Below are 17,776 nucleotides of genomic sequence, written 5' to 3' on the forward strand. Positions count from 1 at the left end.
AGTGGGTTTACTGCCAAACACCTGTAGGCCTAAATCTTTTGCAGTGGTCCCAGAGGGAACTGCACAGGTTTTCCGCTTAACAGAGCCATACAGGACAAATATGCTGAAGGCCAAGATCTGGCAAGTAGGCAGCTGATGGCATTAGAAAAGGCCCAATCTGATCTGGACTCTTCTGAGCAGATGCTGCAGAGGAGCCAGGAGTCAGAAAAGGAAAGCAGGCAGTATATAATTAAAATGAAAGAGGATATGGGTATCCTGCAACAGGAAAAGGCAGACCAGGATACCAGAATTCTGGCCTTGCAGAAGGAGTACTAAGAAGGTTTGGACTCCCTACTACAGAGCCAGAAAAAGCTGGAGCAACAACTGGATTTCAACAGGGCATGCGCAGAGCAGATAGTCACCCTGCAAAGCCATTTAGATAGAGAAAAGGCAGAGAGCAATACATTGATTTTGAAAGACCTGGATGCCCAGGCAGAGTTTGATGAAGAGCACCAGAAAGCTGGTCCCCTTCAAAGGCAGAGGGACGACCTGGAGGCACAGAGGCAGGCCTCTTTCTCAGGAAAGGGACACCTTAGGCCAGCTACAGAGCCAGAAAAAGCTGGAGCAACAACTGGATTTCAACAGGGCATGCGCAGAGCAGATAGTCACCCTGCAAAGCCATTTAGATAGAGAAAAGGCAGAGAGCAATACATTGATTTTGAAAGACCGGAATGCCCAGGCAGAGTTTGATGAAGAGCACCAGAAAGCTGGTCCCCTTCAAAGGCAGAGGGACGACCTGGAGGCACAGAGGCAGGCTCTTGCTCAGGAAAGGGACACCTTAGGCCAGGAAGTCCGTCACTTACAAGGGAAACTGGAAGAAAATCACCTGGCCCTCCAGGGACTGGGTGAACTCCAAAAAGAGCATCAAAACTTGTTAGAGCACACCAGGAGGGTGGAATAGGCTGTAGCAAGGAAGGACCCGGCCAGTATGGACAGGACTCAGGAGGGAACCCTCCTGCAGCAAAGACTGGCCCAGTATTCAAAGACAAACCAGGAAGCACAGAGAGAAAATGAGGCTCTCTGTGAGAACAATGATAGGCTCCTCAGACAGATAGCCATGCAAGAGAGACTGATAGAGACTAGTAAGGCCTTGATTGAGGAACAGAAAGCTCAGGTTCTTTCATGGCAACAGGGAGCAGGGGCTGATAGAGATGAGGTTCGCTGGGAAAGGGATACACCTGAGCATAACCTCAGGAACCCTAGTACCAGAGGCCTTCATATCTCCCAGTCCCTGGACTCTGCCTCCCCCATGTCCACTGGCGCACATGAGCCCAGGGCCACATGGATGGCAGATTACTATCCAGTTAGAAGTATGGGGCTCATAGACCAGCACCTCCCAGGTATGGATGGGCGTGCATCTGGGTATGGGCACCCAAGTACTGTGAGGTTTAGTGGGGAACTCCAGGAGAGTAGGCCCACTAAGGGCATCCTGAAAACCTCTGCCCAGTTAGGACAGTGGGGGGGTACCCATCAAATCCTGGGAGCAAGGAGGAATCAGAAGACTCCTCTGAGCGCCCCAGGACACAGGAGACTAGGTCCCCACATTCTGCCAGCCATTCCCAGGCTTGCAGAATCTGGGAGAACCTGGAAGATCAGACGGGCACCTCTGGGAGCAGTGCCTCTGAGTCAGAGGATGAATGGACCAGGGTTACCCAAACCAAGAAGGCCAATAAGGCAAAAAGGGCCTTGCTTAAGGACACTTTAAAACAGATCAAGGCAATAAGGAGCATCACCACGCCTTATCACGCTAAGTATTCTGTTTGGGAACACTTAGAGCTCTTTGAGCAAATGATGGAGACTTTAAATTTGAAAGACAGCAGTAGCTGCATTAAGTATGTGAAATGGACATTCTCCCCAGAATACTCCAGTTTCTTTGCGGGGCTGGAGGACCAAAATCATTCAAGATGGTCCACATATAGGGCGGCCATCCTAAAGCATTTTTCTGTTCACAGAAATCCCCAAGAGGCTCGCAAGGCAGCCTACAACTTGCAATGTGGGGCGATCAGGCCCCACAAGAATTTGTGCAAGAGTTAAAGTGTGCCTTTGCGCAGAGTACTAGAAGGGTGCACACGGACAGCAAAGAATTTGTTAATACTTTTTTCCATGCCTTACCAAAGTACATCATGACCCAACTAGTGAGAGATTTTCATGAGAAAAGATAACAGGCCACCCAAATCTATGAGGTGCAGAGGCCCATAGAAAAAAAAAATAATGCTAAAAGCCCCAAACCAACCAGCACCCCTGCTGCTGCTAAGGTGGCAGAGGTAAAGGTTGCCCCCATTTTGGATTTGGAGATGGGGGGGGCCTAAAAACTTGCAGACACAACAGAATAATCCTAACCCCAGAAGGCCCTTGGGGCAGTCACAGACAGGGAGCCAAGGAGGTAGTCCCACAAATGGGATCCCTCACTACCCTGACTATGTAAGTCCCCCGACAAGGGGAACAGACCCATCCTGGGTTATGTGTTGACTCCTCCAGCCCAAGGGGGGGATCCAACCAGGCAACTAACCCAGGGAACTTCTCTCCTAACTTCCCCCAGGAGGGCAGAAACTCCCCAAATCCTGGACAGAACTTTTTCCCCAGGTATCCACAAAACTTCCAACCCCAGAATCATCCATCCTTCTTTCCCCAATTCCCTGAGCCCAGACAGCCTAATCTGGGAGAGGGGAGGCCAAGGGTGGAGGGGTACCCAAATCTTCCCAACCCGGGGTACTACCAGAGAAGAGATAGCTACCCTTCCCGGGATCAGCCCAGGGGAGACAACAGAACCCCGTATCAGCCTGAGTGGGTTTCACAGCTAGAGCGCCAGGTCCAAAATATGGCACAGGTTTTGGGTCGAATGCTGAGGGCTCAGCAGAACCCTCAGATGAGCATGCCGGCACAGAATGCCTCCAACTCTGGACCTGGTGCTCCAGAACAATGACGGGGGCAGCACCCCGACAAACCACCAGTTCCAGGGAGGAGGCACAAGGGGAAGGGGGGTATAAAGCCTTGGAGGAAGCTTCCTTCCCCACTTGTAAACAGCCCCTGGAAACCCAGGAACCGGAAACAAAATCTCCTGCCCCTGAAAGCCTGCCACCTAAGGAGCAGATGGGGGGGGGTAGGAGAAACAAAGGATCCAAACAGACCCATTTTGTGGTGGAGGTACAGATCTTCCCATTTGAAGGAGAGGGGTCCTCAGAGGATACTGGGAAAAGGATCTTCCTCAGAGATGGGGGAACTCCTCCCAAAGAGAAATGGGTCCCAAAGGATTCAAATCCAGACTGGGTGGATGTGGGGACTGAGCTAGCTCCGCCCATCATCCAATCCCAGAACCAACAACATGAAAATACCCTGGTTCAAACCCATCCTGGTGACTGCCTCCAAAAAGGGGGGTGCCCCAGAACTGGAACCAGGAGAACTCAAAACTCCTCCCATATCTAGTTGCCACCTTTTCTTTGCAGATTCCCAAGACTCCCCACAGAATTCTGCCCAAATCATTTCTCTCTCAATGTCCAAAACTAAAAAAACTAGCCCACCATTTGTCCATAAATGTGCATTATCTGTGCCCCCTTGCGGAGAAGGAGGGAAGATACTATGTCCCGGTTCAAGTACAGGGGCAGGGTACAATTTTGGCACTGGTGGAAACTGGATCCCAAGCTACCCTTCTGTCCAAAAAGGACTTTGATGAACTGAATTCAGGAAGGGGGGAGAATTACCAAATTCCTCTCACCTCTCTTCCTGGACAACTTCAGAACTTTGACGGGAAGGAAATTCCAGTCGAGGGGACTGCGGATTTGGACATTAAAATTGGGTGACACAAGGTGAAACACCCGGTCATAGTTGTGACTCCAGAGGGCACCCCTTGTTTACTAGGGAATGACCTCATGAGAAGGTTGTCACCCCTAATAGATTGCGTAAACAAGGTCCTCTGGACCCAGACTAGCCGAACAATAAAGTTAAAACAGAGTGTCAACCGTGTTAGTTTAAACGGTACATGCCACATGGTTGAACAAAAATCTGACCAAGTAGAATTTCACTTCCAGAACAACCAAATTCCAGACGTGACAGTAATAGCAGTAGGACAACAAACTGGTGATGGGGGGTCCTCTCTTTCTGAAAATCAAACTTCCTTCCAGTCTAAGGTGGTATTCCACACTGGAAGGAAACACTCTGAAATTATTTACCGATCCACAATCAGACATTCCCACTCCTATAGTCCAGAAAGAGGAGAAATCAGCTCAGAACCTGGCTGATATTCAGCAATTTGGAGAGCAGTTGTTCATCCTTGTTCAGTTAAATGAAGGGAAGGACTCTGTTCTCGCCCAAGGGTCTGTGAACAACGGTAAGAGCTTCATCAGCAAAGCCATGTTCCGCCAACTCCCAAAAGACCCAGCCATTCCCACATTCAAACTGATAGACAAATGGGAAATGGACCTGGAAACACCCGATTCCAAACATTTCCTGCCAAGCAGGTGTATGCTCAGAATCTCCATCGGCAACAAGAGCATAGTTTATAATTGTTGGGTCGTGCGAGACGTCACTGCCGACTTTTACTTAGGCAGTGATATTCTCAATCGCTTTGCCATTAGTTTGGACCTAATAAACTTCAAAGCTTGGTCCCGATTAGCGGATAATCCCATGGGCTTTGATGATCCAGAGAAAGCATTTAGGTCATCTAAACTGCTGCCTTATGCAGTTGAAATTTAGATTGGAGAGGAAGTCACCATCCCAGAAAGGACCCTACAATTCTCCCTGGAAGTGAAAGTTAAAAGAGGACAGAAATTGAAAAACCCTGATGCTTATATTCATCTAAATGCTTCTCCCCAACAGCAAGGGTTGGGGGTAAACCCAACACCACTAGTCATCATAGAGCATGACCCCATTCCAATAGAGGTGGATAACAGCGACTTAAAGAGTGTCACTCTAGCCACAGGCACCATTATTGGAATGGCGGTTGATGACCGACATTTTTCTGTTGATTTAGGCAATGAACTGTTAGGACCAATCCCCAAGGACTGTTTTGACAGTGAAGACATCACAGCACCAGACAGGATCTTTATCCCGCATGGTGGGAACTTCCTGGTGTACACTTCCTGCCCTTATGGTAAGGAAGATGTGACTTGTGTCTTCAGGAGGGATGAGGTGATTTTCCAGGTCTATCAGGACTGCCTTTCCCACCTGAATCCACCAGTCCAAATCAGCACTTTGACCAGGGACTTCTCCACCCAGCTGAAGGAGGCCGCTGAGATAGCGAAACCGGAAGTCTTTCCAGGCTTCAAGCAGATGGTTGAAGAGAGAGTCAACCTAGCTGATGCCTGTGAGACTCTGGAGCAGAAGCAAAAGTTGAAACAGGTTTTCTAGGATTTTAAAGATCTCTTTGCGATGGACTCATATGACTGTGGTCGCACCGACATACACACAACAACAATTCCCACAGACCCTGGCATGACTAAAGTGTATGTGAAGCAATATCGCTTGCCTCTCGCATCAATGGAGTCCCTTACGAAAATAATTAAGAACCTTGAGTCCTGTGGGATAATCTGTCCAGTCCACAGCACCTTCAATTATCTGGTGCTGGGGATATTGAAGCCATATGGCCAGTGGAGACTCTGCACCGACCTTAGGGAACTCAACAAAGGGGTCCATACTTCCCGATGGCTTCTTCCCTACATTGACCAAGGGCTGGCCCAGATCCAGGGGTCACAGGTATTCACTGCAATAGACCTGACCAATGGATACTGGACTGTACCTGTCAGTAGGTAGGACCAATACAAGCTGGCCTTTACCTTTGGGGAGCAGCAGTACACATGGACCCGGACTCCCTTCGGATGCATAAACTCCGGCTATGAGTTCAACATTTTTCTACATAAGGCCATGCCCGACCTGGGTGAAAGGGGTAACCTGGCTTATGTAGATGATGTCCTCATCAAAAGCTCAACTGTGGAGGAACACATAGCGGAGATCCGTTATGTTCTGACACAGTTGAGGGCCGCCGGAGCAAAACTTTGCTTTCAAAAAGCACAGTGGTGTAGAACCAGGGTTAATTTCTTGGGGCATGAGATTACTCCTCAGGGTCTCTGTCCCCAGGAAAAGAAAGTGGAAGCACTCCAGAAACTGAAATACCCCACAACCTGTTGGAACTAAGGAGCCTCCTTGGACTGACTAATTACAGTAGAAAGTTCATTGAGGGCTACACAGAGATCACCAGACCCCTGATTCATCTTTTGAAGGGGGAGGGTCAAGTGCGAATGGGGCCCAGAACAAGCCGAGGCAGTAAGACAACTCAAAAGAAGCCTCTCACAAGCTCCTTGCCTAGCTTACCCTGTCAGAAACAAGGAGTTCTTCTTGGAGACAGGGTTCTCTAATATATGCTTGACTGCAGTATTATACCAAAAGCATGACAAGGTCAATAAAGTAATCTCCTATGCGAGCAAAACTTTATCCTCTGTGGAGGAAAAATTCAATGATTGTGAGAAGGCACTCTTGGCAACGGTGTGGGCATTGAAGAATTACTGCCCGTTTATCCAGGAGGAACACACAATAGTGGAGACTCCACACCATCCTCTGCAATATCTCCAAAGTGACCGAATCCGGGCAGGAAATGTGAGTAATTCCCAAATTACTTGCTGGATTCTGTCAATGCAAGGCTTTCTGTGGAGGTCAGATATGGCCAAAACAAGAAGAGTCCCCCTGCGCAAGGTCTGGCTGACCTGCATGATTGTGCCAGAGAAAACTGTCTCGAGGACGAGAGTCTAAAAATCAAGGACAACATGGAGGCATACCTCAATTCCCCACACAAAGTTTTTGAAGAAGACAAGTGTGAGGGAATGACCACTGTCTATGTGGATGGATGCTCTTACCATGTTGACAGCAACAGGGAAAAAGAACTTGTGGCCGGCGTAGGGAATGCATGGGTGAATGAGACCCCAGAACCCTCTGCTGGGTACAAGATTGGTCCCCAAAGTAGTCAAGTGGCAGAGTTGATGGCTGTGCATCAAGCCATCCTCACTGCTGTCCAACATCAACTCCACGAACTGGTCATAATCACTGATTCGGATTATGTACAGAATGGGTTTGTGGAGCAACTTGTTAATTGAAAAACCAGAGGCATGCTATGTGCTAATAACAAACCCTTGAAACATGGGAAGTTAATTCAAAATATTGATGATCTGGTCACCTGAATGGGATGACCATCTACGGGAAAAAGATCAAGGGTCATTCCAAAGTAGAGGGACCAGACAAAACCGGGGCCATCCAAGGGGATCTAATTGAGATCGAGTCCTTGTTGGGAGAAATCCAGGTCACTGCTATCACGAGGTCCCAGACAAATGCTCACAATGATCTCGCAACTGCACAATGGAGTAAGGAGAACCCAGATGCTGATTTGATTACGGCTCAAAAAGGGGATCCAATAATTGATAAGTTTTATCAACACATTGAGGACCCTAAGAACTTTCCCCTGACGGATACTGATTACATTGGGAAAGATGACCTCAGAGTGTTGATGAAATGTCCAAAAATGTTCCAAATCCAAGACGGTTTGTTGTTAAGGAGATCCCTTGCTGGCCATGATCAGTGGGTGGTCCCTACCTCATTCCGAAGCCTGATGTTAAGTCACGCCCATGATGTGGCCACAGCCGGTCATAGGGGGTTTCATACAACACTTGAAATCTTAAGAGAGGTTGCATACTGGCCACACATGCGGCAGGACCTCGACCAATACTTAAAGGGGTGTCTTGTGTGTGCACAATTTCAGCCAACATTCCTCACACAGCGTGCGCTTCTCCAAAAGAGGGGGATGACACTGCCATGGTCAGATTTGCAAGTAGATTTCATTGGGCCCGTGATTTGCTTGTCTAGGGGGAACAAGTACATGTTGACCGTGACATGCTTGTTTAGCTAATAGGTGGAATGTCTCCCGGCCCCAAACTGCAAGGCAGAAACAGCAGCTGCCCTGATGATCAACCACATCTTTTCGCATTTTGGACTACCCCAAAAGATTGAGTCAGGCAGAGGTAGCCATTTCACCAGCAAAGTAATGACAAAGATGTGGGAGACACTTGGGGTTAAAAGGAAGCAACACATTGCTTACCGACCAGCCTCTAGTCGGGCAGTGGAGAGATACAACAAAATAATTGTGAGCATATTAAAAAAGTTTGTGGCAGATTTTGGGCCAAGTTGGGATATTCGATTACCTCTTGTCCTAATGGCCATCTGATCTACCCCTTCATCTGCAATTAAATTGTCACCGTTTGAGCTGATGACTGGACACAGGATGGTGCTTCCCCAGCATCTGCTCTACAGAACTCAAGAGCAGACATTGATCAATGCCTTCACAACTCATGAGTATGTTGAAAATCTAAGAAAACCCCTTCAACATGCTTTTGCCTATGCTCAGTGAAATCTAGAAAGATCAGCCGACAGCATGAAGACCCACTATGACTTAAAGACTACCAAAAAGGAATACAATGTAGGAGACCGGGTCTACTTATACAATTTCCAAAGGAACCAGGCCAAACAGCGAAAATTTCTGCCTACATGGAAGGGTCCTTTTGAAATTGTAGACAAAATCTTACCACTCGCCTACAAGATCCGCATCCCCAAATGCAGTTTGGCAGAAGGGGAAGATAAGTGGGTCCATATTAATCAACAAAAGTGTTGCCATCCTAGGCACACTCTGCAGCAACTGGAGGAGTCTTCTGGAACCCCAGAGGGGGCCACTCCAGATCCATAAAATTCCAACTCTAAAATATTCCACTTATAGGCCCTCATTACGACCCAGGCCCGATTATGACCGATTATGACCCGCGAAAGTGCCATTAGCGACATCGTAGTTTACGGTGCCGCTAACAGCACCAAGGTCGTGCGGGCGCGACCCTCCATGCCGTAAATACCGCCATGGTGCAAAGCTACGCAGATCACAAACCAAGCGGACATGCCCCTAACGCCATCGCCAAGGCCGTTAAGTACCTTACCGCCATGGCGCTAATTCCGCCATCTCGAACCAACCGTAAATGGCCATGTGCAGTGTTCCCAGCTGCCACAGGTGCACAGAACCAGCACAGGTGGAGGCAATACAGACTCTCCCAGTGCAAAAAGAGCACACCCCACCCCTACCAGCCCCAGTCACACTCCACAATGATACCAATAGGACTAGCAATGTTGGGGCTGGAGGACCTGATAGCAATGCGAGTGCTACAACTGCAAAAACAACAACAACAACAACAACAGGCTGCACAGAGGAGACGCAGGAGGAGAAGGAGGGCAAGGCAGGGCCAGCAAGCCCCACCAGCACAGCCAGTGGCACCACACAGGCAGCCCCCAATCCCACGCATCAGAGCCAGTCCATTCAACCTCACCGCAGAGCAGATCCACACCCTGTACCGACTGGACCGGGACACCATCACCAACATTGTGCACATGATACACAACGACATTGTCAGCATGATAGAAACACCCACCGCCATCCCGCCCCTACTGAAGGTAGTGTCCGTGCTCCACTTCCTGGCCACAGGCACCTACCAGCACACAGTGGGCCACTTGCATGGCATATCCCAACCATTATTCTCACATACACTGATCCAAGTGCTCGATGCCCTCCTCAAGCACACAGACGACCACATCTCATTGCCACGGTCTGCCCAGGAGATTGCCAACACCAAAGTGGGTTTCCATGCACTAGCTGGCATACCTGGTTGCATTGGTGCCCTCGACTGCACCAATTGGTGGTCCCACATGCCATGGAGGTACCATACCGCAACCGTAAACTATTTCACTCAATCAACGTGCAAATGGTCTGCGACTCCAACAGGATCTTCACACATTGTTGTGCCCGATTCCCCGGATCAACCCATGATTCAATGGTCCTTCGGAACTCCACAATACCATGCTACATGGAGCGACATGCAGGCCCAAGATCCTGCCTACTCGGTGAGTCTAATGTCATGAGCATGGAAATGCGAAGTGTGTAGGTGATCGACGTACCAATGCATATTTCACCTGGCAGAAAGGGGGGGGGGATGATGCATACGTCACATGGCTGCGACTAGCAGTAGCCAGATCATACCCTGAGGCAGCACTCACGTCATCTGACAACTGTATACATGATGCCTGATCTAATCAGCCCTAACATGTGAATGAAAGTGTACCCCAACCATGACACAACCATCTGCAAGTGCATTGTACAAAATGTGACCACATTGACTCCAAAGGAACGCACCTACATGCACGTCACCAAACACCATCTACTGAAAGGCCTGTCCCCCATAACTGCGCACAAAGGAGGCACATGTCGGACAGGAACATCAATGCACCACTACACAGACAGCAAGACCCACAAACTGTCCCCATTGACACCAGTATTGTTCCCTGGTGTCATAATGAGCCAGACAGCAATGTTGCACTGACAACTGTATACATGATGCCTGATCTAATCAGCCCTAACATGTGAATGAAAGTGTACCCCAACCATGACACAACCATCTGCAAGTGCATTGTACAAAATGTGACCACATTGACTCCAAAGGAACGCACCTACATGCACGTCACCAAACACCATCTACTGAAAGGCCTGTCCCCCATAACTGCGCACAAAGGAGGCACATGTCGGACAGGAACATCAATGCACCACTACACAGACAGCAAGACCCACAAACTGTCCCCATTGACACCAGTATTGTTCCCTGGTGTCATAATGAGCCAGACAGCAATGTTGCAATCATGTGAGCTTTGACCTCACAGGACACGTGCCAGGTCACATAAAATAACGGCCTGAATGGACACAGTGGATGGGCACTCACAAGGCAATTGTCCCCCCTGCATTGTGTCTTGGCATGCAAAACAGTACATGAGAGCCATGAACATATACCGGTTGCATAGTGTGAATCCATTAGCACAACTAAATTTGGTGCAAAGTAACAGTTGAATGCAAGGCATGGTGGCGCGTCATGTTCAGAAAGCAATCTCATTCCTGACGCATACATTGTTGCCCATTTTCAGGTGATGCAGGCTATCCCTTGAAGAGGTGGCTCCTTACACCAGTCCGGAACCCACAGAACCAGCATGAGGAGGACTTCAACCGTGCCCATGCACGTACCCGTGTGGTGATAGAGCAGGCCTTTGGCCTACTGAAGGCACGTTTCCGCTGCCTCAGCAGGTCTGGCGGGGCACTCCTGTACCGCCATGAGAAGGTTGCGAAGATCGTCATGGCATGTGTCATGCTACACAATATGTGCATCAGACGTAACGTGCCTCTGCCCCCTGATGCAGAACTGCAACCACCTGATGATGAGGATGATGAGGGTGGGGATGGGGCAGCACCTCAAGGAGGCAGCGATGCACAGGAGGGGCGTGAAATGCGTCAGAATCTCATAGACCAATACTTCTAGCACACACAGCGTGTGCGTGTAACATGTGGACGGCACTTGGGGCACTGTGTGTGTCTGGTATATGCACACTGTAGACTGTACAACAATAAAGCACACATACACAATAAGCAATGTCCACTCATTTGGTTTGTGATAAACGAAAAAGTGTATTGTGCTTCTGAAAAGGTATGACACACCCAATCCCCCCTCCCCCTCCCCGCTGAACACCCCAACACACCCAATCCCCCCTCCCCCTCCCCCTGAACACCCCAACACACCCAATCCCCCTCCCCCTCCCCCCTGAACACCCCAACACATCCAATCCCCCCTCCCCCTCCCCCCTGAACACCCCAACACACCCAATCCCCCCTCCTCCTCCCCCTTGAACACCCCAACACACCCAATCCCCCTCCCCCTCCCCCCTGAACACCCCAACACACCCAATCCTCCCTCCCCCTCCCCCCAGAAATCCCTGCAAAGGAGTGCCAGTGCCCGTGGTGAAGTGGGTAATGTTTCAGTGGTCCACTGGGCGGGCACTATTGCCAGCCCCCTGTCCCGGAACCTGGAGCCCCCCTGCCTGTACTCCTCCGGGTCCTGGATGACCTGCGGACGGGGCTGGATGGGGCCGAACTCGCAGCTGAGGAGGTACCGGCCTGCTCGGTACGCCGTGTGTCCATGATTGTCTGTATCAGTTCACTAATCATATTCCGCACTGCGGCTAGTTCTGTGCATATGTTCGTGCTTGCTGATTGGATGGCTGCCTTGATGCTCTCAGCACACCTCGCCATGCCTGAACTGGCATCTCCACAATCAACAACATGCTGCGTTAGGAGTGACGCCAGTTGTTCTTGCCTCGCAGATATTTGGTCCAGCACCTGCCTGAAATCAGGCCCAATGGAGGTTGCAATTGCAGGCCCAATAGGCCTACTCCCCTCTTCCCCTACTCCCACTGGGCTTGGAGTGGCTGGCCATGAATCTCCAGGGGATTGCCCCTGTGTGTCCTGTCCATGCAGGCTACATGGGGACAGGTGTGGGGAGGAAAGTTGGGTGTTGGGGGGACCTTCCATGTCATCATCCACATTCGCCACATCGCTGTCAGAACAGGCTGCGATGGCTGCAGTCTCCCCGACTGTACTGCTCCCCGCAGACACAATCCCCTCAGTGGGCAGCAGTGGTTGTGTGTCTGCCATGGGTGCTATCATGTCTCTTTCCTCGGGGGGAATTGCTGCCCTGGGCTGTTCGGCAACAGGAATTTTGGCCTGCTGTGGGTTGGCCATGGGTCCAGCAGAGGTGGATGGTTGGTGGCCTCTTCCCTCTGTCCTGGGCTTCTTGGCTGGGGTGGTGCCACTCTCGTCCCTGCCGGTGTCCGAGTGTGAGCCTGTGGTGGAGCAGAGGAGGGAAAGTGTTATTGATGGTTCAGCGGACATTGAGCAGGCATTGTGATGAGTGCCATGGTTTAGATGGATAGATGGTGGACTTTGTAGGCCGTGACATACAGGTTGTCTCCCTTTTGGGTGGGTTGAGCATGCAGGAATGTGTGTGCCTGCTGTAGAGTGTACATGCTGCATGTGTGCAGGGTGTGGGACTTCTGCTGATGTGTTGCGTTTGCCATATGGGGCGACATTCTGATTCCCATGTAAGTGTGATTCAGGGTGTTTTGCAAGGCTGAATTGGAGGCACCTACCTGTGTCTCCTGATGTCGGGGCTCCTCTCTCCATTCCGCCAACGCCCTCAATGCACTCTATGCCGATCAATGAGGCACATGTCTCCTCCCATGGCTGCATCTTCAGTGGGGAGTCTGCTCCACCGCCAGTTGCCAGTCCCAGGTTGCGGTTTGCTGACAGGAGGTCATCCCACCTTTTGCGGCACTGTCTGGCGGTGCGTGGGGTGGTACCTACGGCACTGACGCGTTGTGCCACGAGTTCCCATACTGCTTTTTTCCGGGCTATGGCTGGTCTCGTCATCTCTGATGAGAAGACGATGTCTGCCTTTTCCTGCAGCGTTTCTGCCAGCATAGTTAGTTCTTCGCGACTGAAGCGGTCCTGCCACTGACTGTCGCAGGCTTTTTTAACAACTTTTGGCATGGTTAGGTGAGGAAATGGGTGGGTAATGGGATTCACAGGGTTTCAGGGTCGAATGTAGTGTGGTTGGGTAGGATGGCAATGGATTGTGTTTTTAAAGATGGCCGCTGTGCTCTTTCCCGTTCCGCCGCGATGACGCTACTTCCGGTTCCGCTTATTTACGGTGCCCGCTAATTACGGGGCCCGCTAATTACAGTGCCCGCTAATTACGGGGCCCGCTGATTACGGTCGGCGCAATGATGGGTGGCGGTAGGTCACCCTGCGCGGCGTTCGATGCCGGTAAGGGCTGTTTACGCCATGGCGTAGTTTACATTACCGCCATGGCGTAATGCTCGTGCGCGATGGGTCGGAATATGGCGCTCTTTACGCCATCGGTCCATGGCGTAAACGATGATTACGCCATGGCGGTAATGTCGCATACTTACCGCCAGGGTCGTAATGAGGGCAATAGTCTATAAAATACAATAATAAAAATGTGTCCTGATTTATTAAAATGTATATGTCCACCTAACTACATTAATGGTGGTGGGGAAATGTCTACAAATATGTTTTTGCATTGTCATCCTAGGAGAGGAAACCATGGAGACTAACCAAGAAGGACTACCCGGGGACCGGGAGCAAAGATCCGAGGGGCCCGAGGTATCTCTCAATACTCCCATCAGGACTGGTGAGGAGAACTGATTGATCCACCCCTGATGGAGGAAAAGATGATGAACATCGCCAATTGTGGAATCAGAAGAGATGAGGCTGACATCCCAGTCTTGTGAGTTTCCATTGATGGACGATCAACGCCAATCGCAAGAGGGGGGATTGTGGGATGTCTCAACCCACTAGTCCAGGCTCTGCAACATTACTGTGCATTGCTGGCATCAGAAGCATCAGAAATGGCAGCCGGAAAGCATGCTGCTCGCTAAAAATCACCAGAAAGTGTGCAATAAAAATCTGAAAAATAGGCCGCCATGCTCTTTTGCCTATGTCAGTGGTAACACAGGAGACCACTGCCAAAACTCACCATTGGGCTACCCACAAAGTAGCCTGAAATCACTTCAAAAAGCAATGCTGATTGCCAAAAAGAAACACATAGCTGTTTGGAAATCCGTTTTCTTGATTGTCAAAAATTTGCAAAAATCATGGCTCACTAACCACCTAAAAGATCCAACCTTCTTGTTGGGTATTCCACATTATTCTACTGCAAGAATCCACATAAATACAATGTCAGCAAGAATCATATGTTAACAGAACAAAATCCTCTTTTAAAGATACTTGATGGAAAGAAAGCTGTCAAAAATGGGTGCAGTACCGTTACTCGCCTCTGACAGGTGCTGGCGATCTCTAATTCTGACAGGAGAACTGGCGTTTCAGAAGTTAAATATGCCAAAGAAGAGAATTCCATCAAAATGCCATATAAGAGTGCCACACATTGATTTTCATGTTGAAAAGACTGGAAGTAAAGATATGTTTGCTTATTTTAAATTTATAAATGTATTCTTTTTCACAAGGAACTATGTTACAATTGACCAGAAGGTAACCTGATTCGGTTAAAACTTCCAAGAGGCCTTATTCCCTGAGAAACTCACACCTTGTTCATTCCCACCAAAAGGAGAATATCGCATTGGCATGTTAATCAGGACGGGAGGAGATTTCCTCTGCTGCCCGGAGAAACAATGGGTTCCTTGGGCTGAATAGAGAATGCTATTCGGGTGTAACTGACAAACAACTGCTCTGGCAGGAAGGCAAGCCATGTGACCCTCGGCCTCAGCCCAGCTCTGGACGCGGGCCAGACTAAAATGTGGATTGAAGTTGGAGTAAATGTATGTTTTAGAAAAATGCTTATAGCAAAGTGTACTGAACAGACAAAAATATGAAACTTAGAGATTGTTAAAATGAAAAATTCGCTCACAATTTAAGACTAAGCTGGAATCTGTGCGATGTTCTGAGACTGAACCCCGGAAATTATTCATATTGTAGCCATTGTGTTTATGTTATTGTAGCCATTGTGTTTATGTTAGGAACATGAAAAATTACAGAAATGTGCCCAGATGGGATGTGCATGCATGTATAAAATTTGGTGCAGAACTAACATTGAGAAACCCAGCAAAAGCGTGAAAAAGTTGTCATTTATGAACCATAGCTCGTAGGAAGATGAGAGTTGAACAGAAATATACCTTAGGCAATCTGTCATGTAATTATGTATTATTAACAAGTTGTGCATCTTGGAAATATGTTTTTTGGGGAAAATAGATTTCCTAAGTAAAAACAAAGGGAAGGGATTTCCTTTGGGCCATAATCACAGTGTTACTCTGACACATATGACACACTGCTCCTGTCTCAAATCAGGAGAGGGGAAATCCTCTGACCTATCACATTCTTAGAGGGTTGGGCATAGATAATCAGCCTCCCCACCTACTTTGGAAATGGATAAATAGGGACTGTTGAGGACCCAGACACACACACTTTCCACTCATCAACTGATTTCTTGGCGAAGCACCCTGCAGGAAGATCCAGTCTCCAGACATAGATCCAGAACCCAGACTCTAGAACCTGACTCTAGAACTTTGAAGCAGAGAGCCTAATCCAAAAAGCTGAACTCTTTTCAGCTGGCCTTCAGAATATTTTGCAACCTAATTCTAACCCCTAAACTTTCAAGGGGCACCTCAAAATCCAACAGCCTGGCTGAGCTGTTTTGTTATTCTAGCTAAGAACCCCGTGCTAGAACCAAGATCCAGATCCGCAGAGCAGAGCTGTAACCCAGAACCTGTCAGATCCAGTCCAAGAGTCTGCTCCGACTAGAGTGCCTAGCTGAGAGCAGAGTCCAGGTGCACTGAATCCTGTCCGGTGGTGAGACAATCCCAGCCAAACCCTTGACCAGATCTTTGACGGGCCCATTCCATTCTAAAGCCATAGGAGTGAATATTTAGTCTAGAACTGTCTATAGCCATCTCTTAGTTTAAAGTAATCCTATTCAATCCATTTCAACCTGTCCAGAACTGCATTATAGAATCTTGTGTCCATCCTGAATTCTTCTCATTATATAGTCTATGATAATTGTAGCGATAATCATCTGTGCGCTGATATTTCTGAAGAAAGTCAAGTGTCCTGGCGCACAACAATCAGAGTGGAAGGCGCCCTGTTCTGGTGGTTGTCCTGTTGGGTATCTTGTACTTTCATAGCCAACTTTGTATAAGTCCATATTGGTTCTGAATCTTTAAAGCTCAATCTTTCATTTTGAAATCTTGATTCTTTTCTGAGAAAAATCTACCTTCACAAAAACCTCTGTTCTTTTGAACCGTACGTCCTACGAACCCAAAACGAACCCAAAACGACATTCCAATTCCTTATAGATTTGCCGTAATCGCGTTTCCCGCATGCAGAAAAGCTGCTGCGAATTTGCCATTTGGCTCAATTTCACTTCATAGAAAAACAGCTGTTTCTTGATTTCAACTGCCGAATTTCGTTTTCCATTTGCTAATCATTCTACAATCATTGCTAGTGTTGACCTGAACCAATCCAAAACCACTCTCACTAGTGCTGTATCGCCTTTAGCGAATTAAAATCATTTTAGCATTTTCCCATTTATTGCAAATCACATTCAAAAGCATTTTGACCTGTTTTAAAGAATTCATGTTCTCTCTAAGCTTGCTGGGGGGAAGTGGGATTGAAGCTGCAATTGTGGATTATTATTCCTGATACCTGTGTGCCCTCATTCGATCTCTTGATATTGCATAGTGGGGGGGGAAAGAGTAATAACAAGGGGAAAGAGTGATCTCATTGTCTTTGATTGAAGTCATATCAAGTTTTATTTCTGTGTTGCATTACTTCCTATCATTGCCATTTCTTGAACCCATACAAAGTATTCTGTGATATATTATTTTTCCTATTCCTACTCCTAACTGATTAAAGAGATTGTTGATATTGTAATATTACCCATTGCTGATCATTGTTCATATTCATAAGTGTGATATTCAGATATTATTCATATTTATAAAAGTGTAATCTATACATATTGTTCAATTCTTCAAATAAATCTTTTAATTTGCAAACAAACCTACTTCTTGGCTCAGTGTGGTCGGGGGATTCCAAGAGAGGGGCGTTATATAAGGGTACATCATCCAGAATTAAATGAACTTTTGACATAAAAATATATAAATAAGGGTTTCCATTGGGCATCCCATATTAGGCATTGACTTAGTTGGAGTGCTCGATTGAAATCACTTACAGATTGGACCCAAATGCCTCGATGGATGACGTTGAGTAATGTTGAGAAACCACTGTGCTGACGTCATTAGTAATATCACGACATAGCAACGT

The sequence above is a fragment of the Ambystoma mexicanum genome, chromosome 2q, assembly GCF_040938575.1.
Source record: "Ambystoma mexicanum isolate Mex_15411 chromosome 2q, UKY_AmexF1_1, whole genome shotgun sequence".
NCBI classification, from domain to species: Eukaryota; Metazoa; Chordata; class Amphibia; order Caudata; family Ambystomatidae; genus Ambystoma; species Ambystoma mexicanum.